The sequence below is a fragment of the Acomys russatus genome, chromosome X (assembly GCF_903995435.1).
Source record: "Acomys russatus chromosome X, mAcoRus1.1, whole genome shotgun sequence".
Taxonomy (NCBI): Eukaryota; Metazoa; Chordata; class Mammalia; order Rodentia; family Muridae; genus Acomys; species Acomys russatus.
This window is the reverse complement of record NC_067169.1, coordinates 78,843,197-78,860,724: the sequence shown is the minus strand read 5'-3', so window position 1 is coordinate 78,860,724 and position 17,528 is coordinate 78,843,197. Positions and strand designations below refer to the sequence as shown.

At 42.3% G+C, this 17,528-nt stretch overlaps 1 long non-coding RNA gene across 1 annotated transcript in view; it reads right to left on the bottom strand.

Moving 5' to 3' along the window:
• The window catches only part of LOC127185099 (uncharacterized), a 36,734-nt gene extending 20,613 nt beyond the window's left edge, over window positions 1-16,121 (bottom strand). Inside the window, exons 1-3 of the long non-coding RNA XR_007830181.1 lie at window positions 16,052-16,121; window positions 10,594-10,729; window positions 1,930-2,070 (exon numbers count right to left, since the gene is read on the bottom strand). This is a non-coding gene — a long non-coding RNA (uncharacterized LOC127185099). The remainder of the gene's footprint in view (window positions 1-1,929; window positions 2,071-10,593; window positions 10,730-16,051) is intronic.
• Between the last annotated feature and the right edge of the window lie 1,407 nt (window positions 16,122-17,528).

Genomic DNA, 17,528 nt, shown 5'->3' with positions numbered 1-17,528 from the left:
TCTCACTTCCTGCAGGCAATGACCACCTCCCCACCTTAAACCACTCCCCCTGCTTTTTCCTGCAAGTCTTACAGACCCTTCCACAATTGAGACTATTATGTGCTCTGTGCAGAGAAGTTCCTCAAACAATGACAGTATTGGCACTGGCCCAGAAAACACTTCTTAGAGATCCCCACAGCTTCGATGCTGATCATACTGGGTTGCAGCTGAGGTTCTGTCTGATGCACAGACAGAAATCTTTCAGAGTTGTCATGGTCCTTCATCTGGGCAGGAATGTGTCTAATGGGAGCTCTTAGAGCTTGGAATTTAGAAACAAATTCTCCTGAGCCTCGCCCTTAAAGGCAGACTCAAATTACTTAAATCCAAGGAAAGTTATATAAGTATTGTTATATTTCCTAATTTAAAGGCAGAGGTAACTGAAGCTGTAAGAGATTATATAGCCAGGAGGCCATAAAACATTGTTCACTTAACTATTCTGCCTCTAAAGCCTACATCCCTTACTACTAGGTCCATCACCGGACTAAAATGCCCCTCCTGGGCCCTCTACCTTTTGAGTTAGTCCTAGTCCTTTACTCAGGCATGTATCCCACTTCCCAGAGGCATCATCCACTTCAGAGAGAGCCCTACATTTCACCCTGGTAGGGTTCTGTAACAGTGTGGCCTTAGGGGCACAGGGAAACCCCAATCAGGAATGTGAGAAGGACCAGGAAATAAAAGAAGGGAAGGAAGCAAAATCAAGTATCTGGAGAAAGAAGCAGTTAGCAAGGTAACTGGAAAGCAGAAAGAAACCTCATCTCGCCCCAGGCCATCAGCAGTTGACCCTACTTTCCCCACATGCAAGTACATGCACATTGTCACGTGTGCATGCTGCTGTGCTCAATTATTCCAGCAGAAGAGCTACCAGAGAAGAGAGTGCTTGTTAGCAGAGGAACATCGTGCCAGATGAGCCCTCCAGCTCTGCTTCTGAAAGAAGCTAGAGCGTTGGGGGCTGGGTGACCTGCAGAACTCTTGGAGCTCAGAAAACACCTCCGGTGAGGGCAGATGCTGAGAAAACCATCAGCTGCTCAGCAGGACTGGCTCATTCGAGACACTATGTGTAGAACTTCAAAGGGCACCCGGTACACATCTATTACGGTACCCTAAGTCGGGCTCCATAGGTATACCCAGAAGAAGTCCTAATCCGTCTTGACTCTGTTTATCCTGTTCAGTCCCCATCAGTTCTGCAAGCTTTCATTCCACTGTGTAAATGCTCACACTTTAGTGATCCCCCAGTTCTTGCAGAATAAGATAGCTTAACAGTAAACCATCCCCACGTCCCTCTTTCAATCGCACACCATTTTGTATTTGGAATCTGTATGTCACATACTATTAGCCATCTTTGCAATTGACACTCTTTTTGAAGCTCTTACTTCCACAGGCACATTGTTTTGCATGTTTAGTTTCCGCATCTGAGAAATGAAGATGACACTGTTCCAGCTCCTCAAAGGTTTTGAGAAGGTGACAAGAAACAATTCTCAAGGTTCTGGTCAAGTACACAGGATGCTACAACGTTCAAGGACTTGCTTGTTTCACCACCAGCTAGTAAGCTTCTTATCTGCCTTATAAAATAGGTCCCTTCTTAATGCCAAGCAGAGTACCACGTACACAGCACATTTGCCATAGAGTCAGGTTGTATGATGTAAAGATTTAACTAGGAGCACAGCATTATAGGATATTCATGATTGTCGAGCTTCTATTTTACAACCCAAGCCTTGGACTACATCTTTCACCTCTTCCTAAGAACAGCATCAGGTGACAGTAAATGAAGGCAATGGCACTCATTTTTATTTAGGGAGCATAGAGGAGTGCAATTGCATTATGATATAAGATTGAGCCAAAGCACAGCTTTTCTCTCTGATTAACAACAAGGAGGTGAATATGGGTAATTACTAAGATCAAGACTGGTAGCAGAGGTTAATAGAAGAGCCTGTTTAGTCTTTCCTTGTTTGTTGCAAACCATTTGAGGCTCAGTCATTATAAGCATACCAAAGAAAAGTTGAATAGGACCAATTCTCTGCAGCATCAGATAGCCTGTTCAAAACAAGGAAACTGATCAAAGAGCCACAGAACTGCATGGTGCCCTTGAACCCACTTTCTTCTTTTTATGCTGAGGCCCAGAAACCTACAGTGATTCATCAAACACCACCAAACAGTGAAGGGCAATGCCATCACTGAAACTTAGGCAACCAGATCTGGGGCCAGTGTTCATTTCACTACCTCTTTCCAACCCAAAGGAAAAACTCTTCTTCCATACTCCTAGCCAACTTTGACATTACTATAAGCCTCAGGCTTGGGAGAACAAAGGTTCTTTCTCTTTACTTTATGGCAGAGGAAACTGAGGCCCAGGAAGAATTTTATCTCACTAGCCACACATGTTTGTAGCACAGCTTCTAACATGGCAACACTGTAGCTGGAGTCAGGAAACCTGGGTTTGAATCATAGCTCTGCAGTCCTATCATGGTTATAGCCACATTGTAGCTACGCTGCTCCTACCCAATGGGTATTTCTTGCCCTCTGTATTCTGCTATCCTCAGTGCCTCACTCCAGGAAGAACCAAACAGGAGGAGGAGGAAGAGGGGAAGTTGATAACAAAAGCTGAACTTTGCATCATACAACTAGCAGCTAGCCCCCTTCCCTCCCTCCCTTAATCTACCAAGGACATTGGACAAAAGAGTATCCAAAGTGGACTGGCACTCCCTGTGCCATTTGTGTTCCTGGGCAGGCAGCCTACAAAATATTTACAAAAATTTAAAAATCAGCAAATCCCAATCGTCTGACCTTGGAGGCAAAGACAGACAGAAAGACAACAGATGTAGAGCCAGGAGGACTGAGGGCCCCACAGCTTGGGTGTGGGGGGGAGGAAGTAGAGAGAAAAGCAAAGTCAAGGAGACCCATGTACATAAATATGAATGCTTACCACACAATCAAGTCTGTTTTCCTGCAGAAAGACAGATGACCAGCTCTGCAGAGTGGTAGGGCTAGGACTCTCAGTTCTTTTAGTACCACTAAAATCAAGGTCAATGTCAAGTCCTTACACTGGTTCAGTGAGAATCCTAACCAGAGAACTTGACTCAGAAGAAATGAAATGAAAAATGAGAGGCAACTGCTCTTTCTAGAAGTGTTTCCCTTTTATGCCCTCACGTATACTTATCTGCTCTTTCCCGGTCTATATTGTTTTCCAGGTTTGTAGGAAATTGGCTTAGGTTTTGTCTTGGGACTAGTACAACAGCCTGTTAGTCTCCAGATTTAAAACAGAGCCGGGCAAGTCTGGAAATGTGCACCACTACCTAGTTACCCCCTTCGCCATGAATCAGGAGGTCATAAGCTGGTCTTGCTTAAGCTATGCCTTTGGAATGAGGGCTCTTCCCATCACTTCTCTTCTCTTTTCTGCCAACAAGTCGCTAAGGGCTTCTACCTCCAGAATGTCTTCTGGCTCATCCAGACTTGCTTAAATCTGACGGACTCTCAGCAATGGAGATTGAGGTAAATGAGGCAGTCCTTCTTGAGACCCTTCAGTTTGGGTTCATTTTCTGTGACCCTGTATAAGGTAGTTCCCTTAAATGAGATGCCAAGTTTCTTAGCTGCAAGATTCATGAGATAAATATGTATCTCCCAGGGAAATCTTCAGGCATATATGGCACTGGCTCTTAGAAGAACAGGTACAGTTCCTCCCTTTCCTTGAGCAAATGAAGATGCTGCTCTCACTGAAAGATGATTGTCAGACAGACAGCCCTTCTGGTTAGGCTTCTTGACTCAAGTTCTCAGTACAAAGGTGGAAAGACTGGGAACATGAGAAGCCAAATCCCACATTCTAATGAGACACATACAGAATGTGGAGGGTCCTTAAAGGTCTTAGCTAAGGTACCTTGTTTCATTTTAGACGCTCTTCAACAGAGACACTTCCTCCAGGGAGACCAACAGAATCCAAAAATATGTGCAGATACATGGGTTATTTAGCCTGAATGTGTCCTTCCTAAACACATGTGTTAGAAATTTAAATGCCTAAGGAAAAAAATGTTTGAAGGTGGATAAATACTACCATTAAAAAAAAAAAAAAAAGATTGTTGGGGTGAACTCAGTATTTCTTATCCTTCTACTTTCTTCTATGTGAAGAAATAATTGTTTTCTGTTGTGGAGGATGCAACAGCAAGGGGAGACCATCTGTACCTTAAGTTGAATTTCCTAGTTTGAAAACAGTAAGACATTTTTCTGTGTTTTTTTCCCAGTCTGTAGTATCCTGTTACAGCAGCACAAACTACACTAAGCTATCAGGTGTTTGGCTTCATGGCCTGTCCCTAGGACTCCCTGTTCACTACCACTTCCTGATGTAAGAAGAAAGAGGTATAGGAGAAGAGAGCAAACACTTGCTGAGTAAATGCTTGTAAATAGATACTGCTCTGAATATTTTCTATACTGTATCTTTGCTTTTCCTCCTTTGCTCCTTTCTTTCCTCCCTTTTTCCTCGATTGGAGCTGCTCACCAGGGGCAAAGGTTTGCCATTATTGAAATTCTGGTCGAGTCACACTATCACTATTAGTTCATTGATAGCTCATTTCATTTAAGTTTATTTCTAGTTATTCTTCAATTAAGTTCATTCCATTTACTTCCCTCTTTATCATTGTTCCAATGTCCACTGATTTTCCTGGGGGATACTCTTGTCTATCTAGATTACATAAATAGTATTATTCTGTATATCACTTGCTGTTTGTTTCATGCAACACAATAACTATTGAGCAAGTTCCACTGATATCTATGAATTTAATGTGCTTGTTTGAACTACAGCCCATGTTTTATATATGTCAAATTTTATTCATCTAGTCTCTTGTTTTTGGATATTTAAGCCGATTCCAATATACCTTATTACAATATTACAAAAAACACATTTTCATGCAAGTCACTGAGTGTAATTTGAATGTGCTTCTTAGTGTGTATAATCAGAAACAGAATTGCTCTGTCAAGGATTAGATAAACACTCAAATTCCACCGGGCATGGTGGCACACACCTTTATTCCAGCACTCTGGGAAGACAGAGGCAGGTGGATCTCTGTGAGTTCAAGGCCAGCCTGGTCTATAAAACAAATCCAAGAGAGCCAGGGCTACCTAGAGAAACCCTGTCTAAAAAAAAAAAAAAAAAAGAATAAATAAAACCTTCAAATCCCCCTAAATTTCACTCCAAAATGATTGTATGTATTCGCACAATCCTTAGCAGTATGTGAGGATCCTGATCCTCCCATTTTGTTGTCAACATTGTAAATATTTCACCAGTCTGATGTGTATGAAATAATAATCTCCCTGATTATGAGATTCAGTGGCTTCTTCTGTTTATTTGGACTTCCCCCCTTTTTAGGTTGTCTGTTTGTACATTTGCTGCTTTTTCTATCTGGCTTCCTTTTTCTTGCTCATTTATTTCCTTAGTGGAACAGAGATCTTTATTTTTGATGGGCTGCAGCTAAAAAAAAAAAAATCATCCACTTTTCCCTTATGGGTTGTGCTTTCTACACTTTAAGAAAATTTCTGAACCTTAACATAGTAAAGAAATCCCTCTTACATTTTCTACTAATAATTCTACAATTTTGCCTTTCATGTTAAAGTCTTCAATATTTCTAGAGTTTATTTTACATCTAGCAAGTGATACGTATTTAGCCATATTTTATCTATGGAACAAGCAATTTTTCCTAATATCACATATTATATGCACCACAGGCCTTCACTGTGTCTCTCAGACCAGAATCAGGAGGTTAACACACACTCTCTGAGCTCCTATGATATTTAGATCCTTCAAGAGTGATTCTGGTAGATTTTATGATCAGAACCTGCCTTTAGGAAACAGGCCATCTATTAGGGATAATAAAGATGGACACAAGAAAAAGATTTGAGAGTATATCGTCACAAATTCACACATAGGTGAGAATAAGAAAGCAATTTGGAGAATCTACATTTGGAGACTTAAAAAGAAATGCTTATTTCTATAATGGGATGGATAAAAGGGCTTGAAATCTTTTACTCTACTATATTCATCCAGTCCAGGTAGCATTATGCAATTAGCATAGAGTGCAAGAGAGAATAGACACTGAAACTCCTACACATGCCATGATCTGCCTTTTCTGGTGTGCCCAGGATTTCCTTCTCTTCATACTGCTCCTCTTTCAGCCCCAGGGTACCAATTAAGAAGGAAGCGAGGTCAGTTTGCACTGCAGTCCAGTCCACAAAATCTTCCTGAGTCAGCTGTCTCCTTTTTTTCAGAAACATGGATTGAATCGAAGGGACTTATTTATAAAATAATAATAGGGATAACAATAATTATTACATAATGTGTGCACGGTCCTTCCAGAAACCACAGTTTCTCTACAAATGTGTTCTATCCTGGTCAGCAGTGGGAGAGAAGATTGTTAATTGAGGAAATTTGTGTGGCCTGGATATTTGGACCTGTCAAAACAAAACAAAACCTCGAATCCCTTGGGGTATGAAGACACAGGCCAAAACTTCCAGGACTGAGCTGTCTCCTTTTTTCCTCAGGAGTCCTTTCCCTGTCTCAGGATGCTGCACCATGCCACAAAGGCATAACAACTTGTATTTCAAACTTGGTCCTCCCAAGAGTCTGCATTGCCAAATACATCCCAATTATCCTCAGCAGGGCAGCCTGTATTTGGTATAGCCTGCATCGGGACTGGTTTTGCTCTTAGTAATCTCCTTCTGCTTTAGTGATTAGAGACTCTGGAGGGGTAAGCGGAGGGGAGCAGAAGAGAAGGAGATATGGGGGATAAAGCAAACAGAACTCATCAAAACCAACAAACAAAAAAGCTCAAGCTCCCAGCTTCTTAATCCTCTCAGGGCATACTCTTCTCCATGGCAACCAGTAAGCCTCCAGGCTTCCTCATCTTCCACCCAGTTGACAGTGATGAACAGGGGCTGGCTGCTTTGCTTTGCTTGGGCTTGGTAAAATTATGCCGGTTCTGAGGTGATATGAAAGCTGAAGGGGGGAAACAACAGAGAGAACCAGGGGAAGATTGAGGTAAGGAATTGAAGGCTTTCATTAGGCAGCATCCCTAAGGAATCCTCTTGGGAAGGTGGTGAGGGGGCCTCCAATGCCAACTTGTATTAAGATTCAATAGTCTTGGTGATGAAGATGAACCCTGACCATTTTCTTCCTAAGCCTCCAAAGGAAGATTCTATAGTCTAAAAGAAATGCTGAGCATGTGCACTGACCAGTCAGCCCTTTGCAGCACACAGTCATTTGTTCCTTCCTTGGATAAAAGCAAGAAGAGGAAATAGAGTTTAAAAAAATGAAGAAATGAAGATGTACAATCCTCAGGAAATGGAAATAGAGTAAAAAAAAAAAGAAGGAATGAAGACGTACAATCCTCAGGCTTTGACTTAAAAATAAGACATGTGGCTAATGCTTGTGTAGTGCTTATGGTCCTATACTGAAGAGGAATGGTTAAATTCCTAAGTTTACTAAACTCAATTACTAAACAAAGAAGGCTGGAAAGTATGCAAGGAACACTCAGGGGTAGGGAGCTGAGAGTGCACATTCACAGGTAGTAAAAGGTTACTTGCTCAACTTATCTTAATGAAGTTGATGTCTTCACTTGCAAATGGACACAACACCCTCCTTAAAAATGCACCTTCCTTCCTGTGTCCTTTCCTCAGTGCCTGATATAATTTACATACTCTACTTTTTATCCTGAATAGCTGAATCTCACAATCTGAAAAAAATCACCTCTTCATCCACAACTTCTAGGACTTAATACATGCATAGAATCCTTCTTTCATCCATCAAACACTTGTTGAGACTCATTGGACTCTGTGAAGGCAAATGATTTTGCTCACCATTGTCTTTAGTACTCCTAGGTACACAATATTCAAGCGAATATTTACAAAATTATGTCTATTATGTATATAAAGCAATTTACTGATCACTTTAAACAGCAATATCATGTATACACTGAATCTTTCATTTATTGAGCAATTACTATGTGTCAGTGTACTATATGTACAATTACTATGTACACTCAAATTTAACACTAGGAAAATACTAGAGGTAGAAAATATTAGTTCTATTCCATAGATAATAATAATGAGACTCAGAGATATTAAATATGTTTTCTAAATTCATATGACTAATAAATGGCAGAGCCTGGCACCAAACTCAGGCCCCTTAGACTCTAAAGCTTCCCTCTTCTGCATCCCTGGTGATGGGAATGTGCTGTTGATAATAAATTCATTAATTGACAACTAGCTAATTGTCATGTCAGTTAGCTTGGCACAGACAGTTCATTAGCCACATTCTTTGCTCTGAATTCTAGCAAATCAGTCTGAGTCTGGCCAAAGGGTCTCAGGTGAGTACTCAGAGGTTGTTGCATGTACCTTTCTACCTATACATATCCCAAACACAAGGGTCCAATCTCATTTGTAAACACACACACACACACACACACACACACACACACACAGAGAGAGAGAGAGAGAGAGAGAGAGAGAGAGAGAGAGAGAGAGAGAGAGAGAGAGAGAGAAGGGGAGGAGACTGAGACCATCTATTATGCTAACTGTTACTTGTTTTACAGATAACAACAGTGAGGCTTAGGAAGATTGCACCACTTTCCTAGGGTCACTTGGTTAAGGAGTAGGAAAGCTGGGTTCAAATCCATTCTTTTCTGATTCTAGAACACTAGAACCTAAGCCACTAAACAGGACCTTCTTGGCACTGAAAGCCCTAGAAACCCTGCTTTTGTCATGCTGATATCCCTATGAAGAGACTGACACTTTTTCCAAACAGTGGTGAAGGCCCCAGTGCCCTGTCCTAAGCTGTCAATTGGCGAAATACTCTCCATGCTCTAACAGAATTAGAGCCACATTAGCTTGCAGGAAAAAACAGTTTCTGTCTTAGCTCCAAAGGGGCTGTCTAAGGATGACCTCATAGCTCCTGCCCACCCGGGAGGGGCTTATGCCCAGATACAGTATGAGCAGCAAGGTGCTTCTACGCCATTTGCTTTTCTATCCTGCTGCATAAACAAGAAATCGAGCCTTGGGGGAAGGGCTGTAATATGAATCTTCATGGAAGAGGGAATGAAAAGATCGTAATAGGCATATAGCATCAAGGAAACAGTGCATTCCAGACATAACAGCAGCTGCACATATGAAGTCACAGAGACCGCAACAGCCTGGACATGACCCGCACAAGCTACAGCCAGACAATATCCAGCACACAAGGGAGAAGGCAGGCACGAAGTCCCACCATTAGTTGGAGCTATTGGCATTGGATAGCTGCCAGGAGAGGGCGAGATGGTTTTCCTTATGATGTGACCCCTGCTAGGTTGATCCATATCAGGACAGGCCCCACTCCCAAGAATAGCAGGGAAAGAAGGTAAAAACAAAGAAATAAAGGTGGGAAAGCATGGGAGGGTGGAGAAGGTGGTATGGTAGGAGTTCAAAATACATTGTATGAAACTCTCAAAGAATGAATTAAATAACTGCTTAAGACAAACTTGAATACATGTCCGAACTTCCCTTTTGTCCCGTTCCTCCTCTTAGCAATTTTAATCATTTTGAAAATGCAACGAACTCAGAAAACAGGTTACCTCCCACCTAGAGATGACAGCACTGTTCTTTGGAGATAGACAATGGTCATTAAGAGACTGCTGCTTTACCAGGCAAAAGCCACTGAGTAGTGGAGATTTTAGAGCAGCTTAAATTGGCTTAGTTCCAAAATGGCAAGGAGATTTTGACAAGGATCTCTTAGCTTTCTGCTAGTGACGCCTGTGTAGATGCCTGCTCTTCCCATAAGATGCAGTACTTCTCTCTCGGCTTCTCCCACACTGTCAAAGGAATCTGCACTGGAGTGCTAACATTGCCGGCCTTCCTTTGCTGAATTATTCATTTTTGCTGCCTGGGTATAACCAAATACCTCTCATTAAAAGCCCTGGATAGGGGTGACAAACTCCATCTAGCCCCACAGCTAGGCAGAGGGAAAGCCTAAGAGGAAGGTAAATGGTAGCAGGGCTGGCAGCTGTTGCCTAAGAAAGGAAGGCTGAAAGGCACCTCTGGAAGGTGGCAGCCACAGGGTAGTGATGATGGTGCTGGTAGGTGCTGAGATCCTTCTCCAGTATGTTGGTCCAACTCGTGGACTCACAGTCCCCAATCACAGTCGATATAGCCCTAGGATTTAGGAGACCTCAGTGCCCTGTCTAGATTGGTTGTATCCTATGTGACTGGAGACACAGGACAAGTTCTTATTAGCGTCATTAGAGACACTGGGGTCATGAGACAGAGAGGAGATGAAGAGGGGAGGGACATCTAATTGCTGCCTCTAGCTCTAGCATTAACTGGCCTGAATCCAGGACCATGGCGGGTGGCGGGCCTCACTTTGCCCACGTCCTTTCCTTACACAGGAGACAGCACACACTTTTAGAAAGGGATTCTGATCATGAGCTTGATGTATAGGACATGAGGATCATTGTCTAACTCTGGTTCCCGAATGTGTAATGGCGACAACCCATCCACTCTGCCAAAGCGTCAGTCTCCGCATCTACAAAGGGTGCCAACAGTAGCGCTTACCTCAAAGGGTGCTGAAGACATGTGTAAAGCAGCCATTGCTGGGCCCTGGTGAACACTCAGAAATGCTGGGTGCTCATCAGAGGCCATAGGTCCTTGATCCTTAGAGCTTCACCTTTCAAGGTGCTCTCAGTTGTCTCTGCAGAGGAAACATGACATTTGCTTGCAAGTTGCCTGAGGCAGCCCTTCAGAATATGCGCAACCTTGGGAATGCTGCATGGGACCAGTGCTCCCATTTCTCACCAGACAGCAGACAATAAATACTGAGTGTTCTTTCAGGGGCCGAGAAGGCTGAGCAGGCAGGATAAGAGGTACAGCAAGAAAAATACTGTCTCCTGCCCTCAGTTATTTACCTGGCCAGCAGGAGCTGAGTCTTCCCTTTTTTTCTCTTTCCCAAAATGTTGGTTTTATTGTGAATACAATAGAAGACTGTCTTTAAACACTGGAACCCGTGTAGAAGGGGCCCAGCACCAGCTGCTTTCTACTTGTATTTCTCTTTGGCTCTTTTTCTGATGTTTGTTTCTTTCTTTTTTTTAAAGATTTATTTATTTATTATGTATACAGTGCTCTGCCTGCATGTACACCTGCAGGCCAGAAGAGGGCATCATATCACATTATGGATGGCTGTGAGCCACCACATGGTTGCTGGGAATTGAACTCAGGACTTCTGGATGAGCAGGTAGTGCTCTTAACCTCTGAGCCATCTCTGCAGCTCTATGTTGGTTTCTTTTGTCACCTTTTAAACCACTACACCATTTGTGTGTATGTGTGGTGTATGCTTGTTTGTGTATATGTGGGGTGGGGTGGGGTACAAGTGTGGAAGCCAGAAATGTCCTCTTCTGCTCTCTGTCTTATTTTCTTGAGACAAGGTCTCTCAGTCTCTCACTGAAATTGGAGATTGTATTTGCTATGCTGGCAGCCAGCAAGTTCCAGACATCTCTCTGCCCACACCCTACCCAAGTCCTGGGGATACACAAGTATACAGCCATGCTACCTTTTTTATGTAGGTGCTGTGAATCTGAAGGCAGGTCCTCCTGCTTGTGAAGTAAGCTCTCTAAGACACCTAGACATTTCCCCAGAACCATGAATGGTTTTGTGGACAAATGTTTATGAAATTCATATGCTGAATCCCTTCATCTCACTCAGCATGTTACTTAAAATTGAAGACTTTGGAACGTAATGAATGTGGGGTCCTCACAGTGGGATTAGTGTCATGAGAGGAGGAAGAAAACAGACTTGAGATTCTTAGTCTTTTCCCTGTCCCCTTCACCCATGTTAGGACACACTGGGCAGCAGCCACATTCCAATCTGGGCAAGGTAGTTTTGCAAAGGACTTGCAAAGAGAGCACCTAGGACTGGCCCTATAGAAATACCGTCTTTCAGCATAATTCCACGGGCTGAGACAGACCCCAGTGCTTCTTTGTCAACTCTGTCATTCATGTATTGATTCAGCAATACAGTATTTTTCAGACAATAAGATGCACCTGACCAGAAGATGCACCCATTTTTAGAGCAGTAAAACAAGAAAAACAGTAAAAACAGCAATCGGACCACAAGGCACACCCGAAATCTCCCCCTACTTTGGTGGGGGGGGAGTACGTCTCATGGTCTGAAAAATACAGTACTTAGCTGTCATGCTAGATGCTGCAAGTGCACAGGACTGAGAAAAACAGGCCTGGTCTCCACTCTATGGAGTCTAAGTCTAGTAGGGAAGGGCACCTATGTTCACAGGGGTGTGGGATTACAAATTCTAACAAGTGCAACGAAACAAAGAGACACAGTGTAAGACAAGGTAAGAGACCAGGGAAGTGGACATGTTGTTTAAGCCTCATTCCCATGGAAAAACAAAGCAGCATTCGGACAGGCATGGAGGGAAGGTGAGTATAGATGGAAAACACAGCAGCCTCCACCGTGGGGCCAAGGTGTTTGCACAGCTTTTCTATTGGGGAAATCAAGATCTCTGAAGTCTGGGGGCCCCTTGAGTTTCATTTGTCTAAAAAGCATCCCCCCGTTTGAACGCATGTCATATTTTGTGGAAGTGATCTCATGAGGAACACTTGAGAAAGTACAGATGCCTGGACTGCACTGTGACAGAAACTTTGACTAAGCAGATCACAATGGGGTCCTGAAGTTTTCATTTTTTTCACATCCCAGCTGGTTTCAATATTTGAACTCAGAGAATCACCTGATGTATAATAAACAAGGTGTGGATGGTAGGGTGATGGCAAAAACTAAACTACGAAATCATTGCCCATGTTCGAGTACCACAGTCAAATTGTGAATTTGCTTCATAAGCCTTGTTTAATCTTTGTGTCTACTTGAAATTTATGAGATTTTCCATAGGCGGTGCAACCATCTTGGTTTGGCTAATATCTGCTCAGTTTGATAATAACATTGAAAATTCAAAAATTGCTTCTATGGAAATCCCTTAGTCTTGAACAAACCAAGATGTTTGTTGACCCAAATTTTCTAGGGAAGTGCTCACCTTAATTTATCTTAAAAAGGGAGTGCTCACCTTAATTTATCTTAAAAAGGGAGGTGTTACAAAATGTTCTCAAATCTCCCCATCTGTGAGGTGCTGCTGGCCTGCTAACCATGCCTTCCCATTTATCCGAAAGGATGTACATAAGCTTCTGCCTCGAGATTCCCAGTATGTAATTTGTCCATTGGCTTCCTAGATGCAGAACTTAACAAAAGGGAGCTAGACAACAGGGAGTACGTGTCACAGCATAACAAAAATATTGGTGATGAAAACACCAATATTTCACCAAGGGATAAGTCATGGTGTTAGCAACCAAAGCAGAAAAAAACCATCTGCTGACAGATTCACAAGGTAATAGAATTGAAGCCATATAGCATCACCACAGCAACCATCTGCCAAAGGCCTCCAGCATCTACTCCTTTCTATATGAGACAGCAGGTTGCCAAGAAGAGACTTGATACCCCATGAGCATATACAGGGGGAGGTAATCCCCCTCAGGAACAGTCATAGGGGAGGGGAATAATGGGAAAATGGGAGGGAGGGAAGAATGGGAGGATACAAGGGATGGGATAAACATTGAGATGTAACAAGAATAAATTAATAAAAAAAAAATAAAATTAAAATTAAAAAAAGAGAGATTTCCCTAAACAAGATTATTTCCTACTTTCTTGTTTGTTAACTTTATTTCCCCTCATTTGTACTTAATGTTCAGGAGCAATTTAGTGGCTGTTTAGTTCTACTCCTTCACTATCTTTTGTCAAGCTTTTCTTCTTGTTTCTCTATTTTTCCTTTCCCTGTTATGTCTCCTTTGCTTTTTTTCTCTGTCCTCTCATTTTCAGTCCTCTGTACCCTTAGCAATATTTCTACCTCTCTTCTGCCAGAGCTACAACCGAATCTAGGATCCTTTATCAGCCATAGTACCAATGGCCTAGTAAGCATTGGCTATTTAAATGGTATTCTTTTTAATGCTCACATTCTTGGTTCTGGTATATCCTCACCACTAAGCTAGGGACACAGTAGAGCGGAACTATTTCAGACCACAGAGCAAATGAAAGGAAAGAAAGGCTCCAGGGTTCAGACTTATAATTATCACTTATCAAATGCTGTGTGTCTGACCCTGTTCTACTGCTTAATATCTCTTACTCCACTTAATATTCACAACCATCTGAATGGAGTTTATTTTCTCACTCAACAAGCAGAGGCAGAGAATGAGCTGTGGTGAGGCATGCATGTACTCCTAACAGTGGAGAGATCGGGGAGAAAGATCATGAGTCCAAAGGTAGTCTGTGGTACATAGAGTTACAGGTCAGCATGGACTACAGAGCAAGATCTTGTCTAAAAACAAAGCAAGACAAGTAAGACAAAACTGAGGACAAAGGCACTTAGGAAAGTTACTTAAAATGCTTGTAAAAGCTGACATAATAAGGAGCAGAAGAAGGATTTGAACCCAAGTGGACTACCCAGACCTGCCCACTCTGTCCACTTTCTGAAGAGAGTTAAGGAATATACTGTCCTGACTTCCATAATACAAATAATGGAGCCAAAGAAAATACATTAATCGCCACTATTTGAAGTATGTGTTGGATAGTATAAAGATTCTGAACAATAATAAATAGGTTAAGACCCACTCCCCATACACACCACCACCAAAAATAGCACAAAATGATGTGTCTTTTGCTGAAGTCCGCAGGAAAAGTAGAGTGGAAAAGGAGTGGAGGAACCCTAGCTGTAAGCCATTTCTTTCTTCAGACAGTTCCGGCAAACACTCATTCTTCATTCACCAAACACACATACAGTGAGTGTCCCCTATAAGCCAGGCTCTGGTGATCTTAGAGCTCCACATGTACTGAGAAGAGGCTGTTAGGGGCCAAGCGTCCTGTCTATGAGACCTAGATGTTCAGTTGTTACTTCTGAGCTTGTTTCTAGGAATTGGGACACTTATGAATCAACCAAACTGATGGCTATGGAAGGAAGTACCATATAAAGTGTCTAGCACACAGAGGTCAACTTTGTAGGGGCAAACTTCCTTCTACATAAGAAAGTTCCCAATACAACCAATGGGGATGCTGCATTCTCCCAGAGATGGATGTATCTGTGGGTACTGTATCATCTACAAATGCTCTTAGGGCGAGCTTTCTTTGTTTTGCATTTTGCTTCTAGAGACAAGGTTTCCATGTAGTCCAGGCTGGCCTCACGCTTTTATATAGCTGAAGTAGCTTAGAACCACTGATCCACTTGATTCTACCTCCCAAATGCTAGGATTACAAGCCTCCACCACCATGCCCAGTAAGGTTGGGTTGTCTTAAAGCATGAAACTCAAAAACTGCTCATTGCAAGTGCCTACTTACCCCTTGGAGAAGGAAGCACCTCGCTATAGGTTACTTACTTCTTGTTGCTAAATAAGACCCTCTCTGCCCACTATGACACAACACGGCATTCCAAAACCATGCTGAGGAGGTTTCTATATAGAGACACTGCCAAAACATTATTGTCATCAATATATTGAGATAATAGATGCCAGAAATGCAAAGGATGGTTGCCCCAAAGAATACAGTTTAAAAAAATGGTTCAGAAGGCTGAGTAGACAACTGAGTAGGTAAGAGTGCTTCCCTGCACAAACATGAGGACCTGATTTTGAATGCCCAGCACCCACATAAAGAATGTCATGGCTGTGCATGCCTGTAAACCCAGCATTGGGTTACTGAGACAAGGAATCCTTCATCTCTTTGGCCTAGCCAATATGGTATGTGTCCAGTTCAGTGAGAGACCCTGTCTCAAGTTAATAAGGCAGACAATTAGGCAGACGACAACAGAGGAAGATACTTGATGTCCTCTTTAGGCCTCCGCATGCATTCACACAGGTGTATACACAAAAACCCCACAACACACATACAATATATACACTATACTGCCTTCATTGCCTTTCTATTGCTGTGAAGAAACACCATGTCCAAAATATTTAATTGGAGGCTTGCTTACAGTTTCAGAGAGTGAGTCCATATCACCATGGTGGGGAGCAAGGCAACAGTCAGACAATAATGGCCCTAGGACAGCAGGTGAACGCTTGCATCTGATCTGCAAGAGCAGCTAGAGAAGATAACAGGTAATGGCATTGGTTTTTGAAACTTCGAAGCCAACCCCCAGTGACACACCTCCTCCCACAAGGCCACACCTCCTAATCCTTCCTTAAACAGTTTTCAACAACTAGAGCACAAGCATTCAAATCTACGAGCATATGAGAATCATTCTCATTTAAACTACCATACACACAAGACAGACAGACAGACAGACAGACAGACAGACAGACACACACACACACACACACACACACACACACACACACACACACACACACTATGGTTTGGGTAAATGGGAAGAGTGTCAAGAAATTTGCAGGAAATTGATCCAATTCCGTTTTTCTTTCTCCTTTTTAATCTTAGCTCTGATTTTATTTTAAGAACAGGCTACTGAGTAATGAGTGGAGGATTCATATTACAGATACATAATTTGACTGGCTTGTGGCTTAATATAAAGCGCCTTCCTTGGCCCTTTCCTAAAAACTGGAAACTCAGGATGGCCACATTTCCTGAACCTCTGCTGTACCAAGAGGAGGTCATTGCTATGAAGTGCAGTACACAGTATAGCTGTATATGTACATGTCTTTTGAGGTGGGAAATACTGGAAATGTAAAAGAGCATAAAGCAGACTAGTTTGAGCTTTTGGTGGGAGGGAGCAATCTATAAGAAACAGATAATGCAGAAACCAAAACTTCAGATCTCACCCAATATGGTCACTAAATTCTTGGGTCATCTTGAGCCATGCACTTCAGTGACTATACTGGTCACATGGGGCCTTCAGAAAGAAAGGCTTGCATTTGGTCAAGACCTGGCCACATCTTACTTGATGTGTGTGTAAGATTTGGGAGAGTATAAGAAGTCTAAGCTTTCTTGCTTCCCCACGTGAAAAAGCCTTTCCTCTCAAATCTTAGCCTTTCCTCCCAGTTCATCACCAAAACAATGTTTCAGTTGTCAAACAAAAGACAGAAAGCATGTCTAAATCACCTATGAGGACAGTGAATTTTACTGACATTTCTGATCATGGTTCGAGGTTAGGTAAGCTACTAGGCAGAACTGAGGAGAACTAGTATCATGGGGATGAGGCTTTGGAGAGAAGAGACCTTTAGAAGAACTGCATTAATTTTTATCCATGGTTCATCTTGTAATTGAAAGGATATCCTTACTGGGATTGAGACAACTTTATCACGAACTATAGAAGAGTTTGGTAAGCAAACAGGCATTGATTTTGACTACTGCCCCTTAGTATTTTAAGCAAACATTAAACTTATAGTTTATTTTTGCTTGACCTTGAATAGATAATCAAAGCCTGGCTGGCTTTATCTCCTGAATTCATGGTAGGTTGTTTGACCTTTGGAAAAAAGGCCTATTCCACAATCACA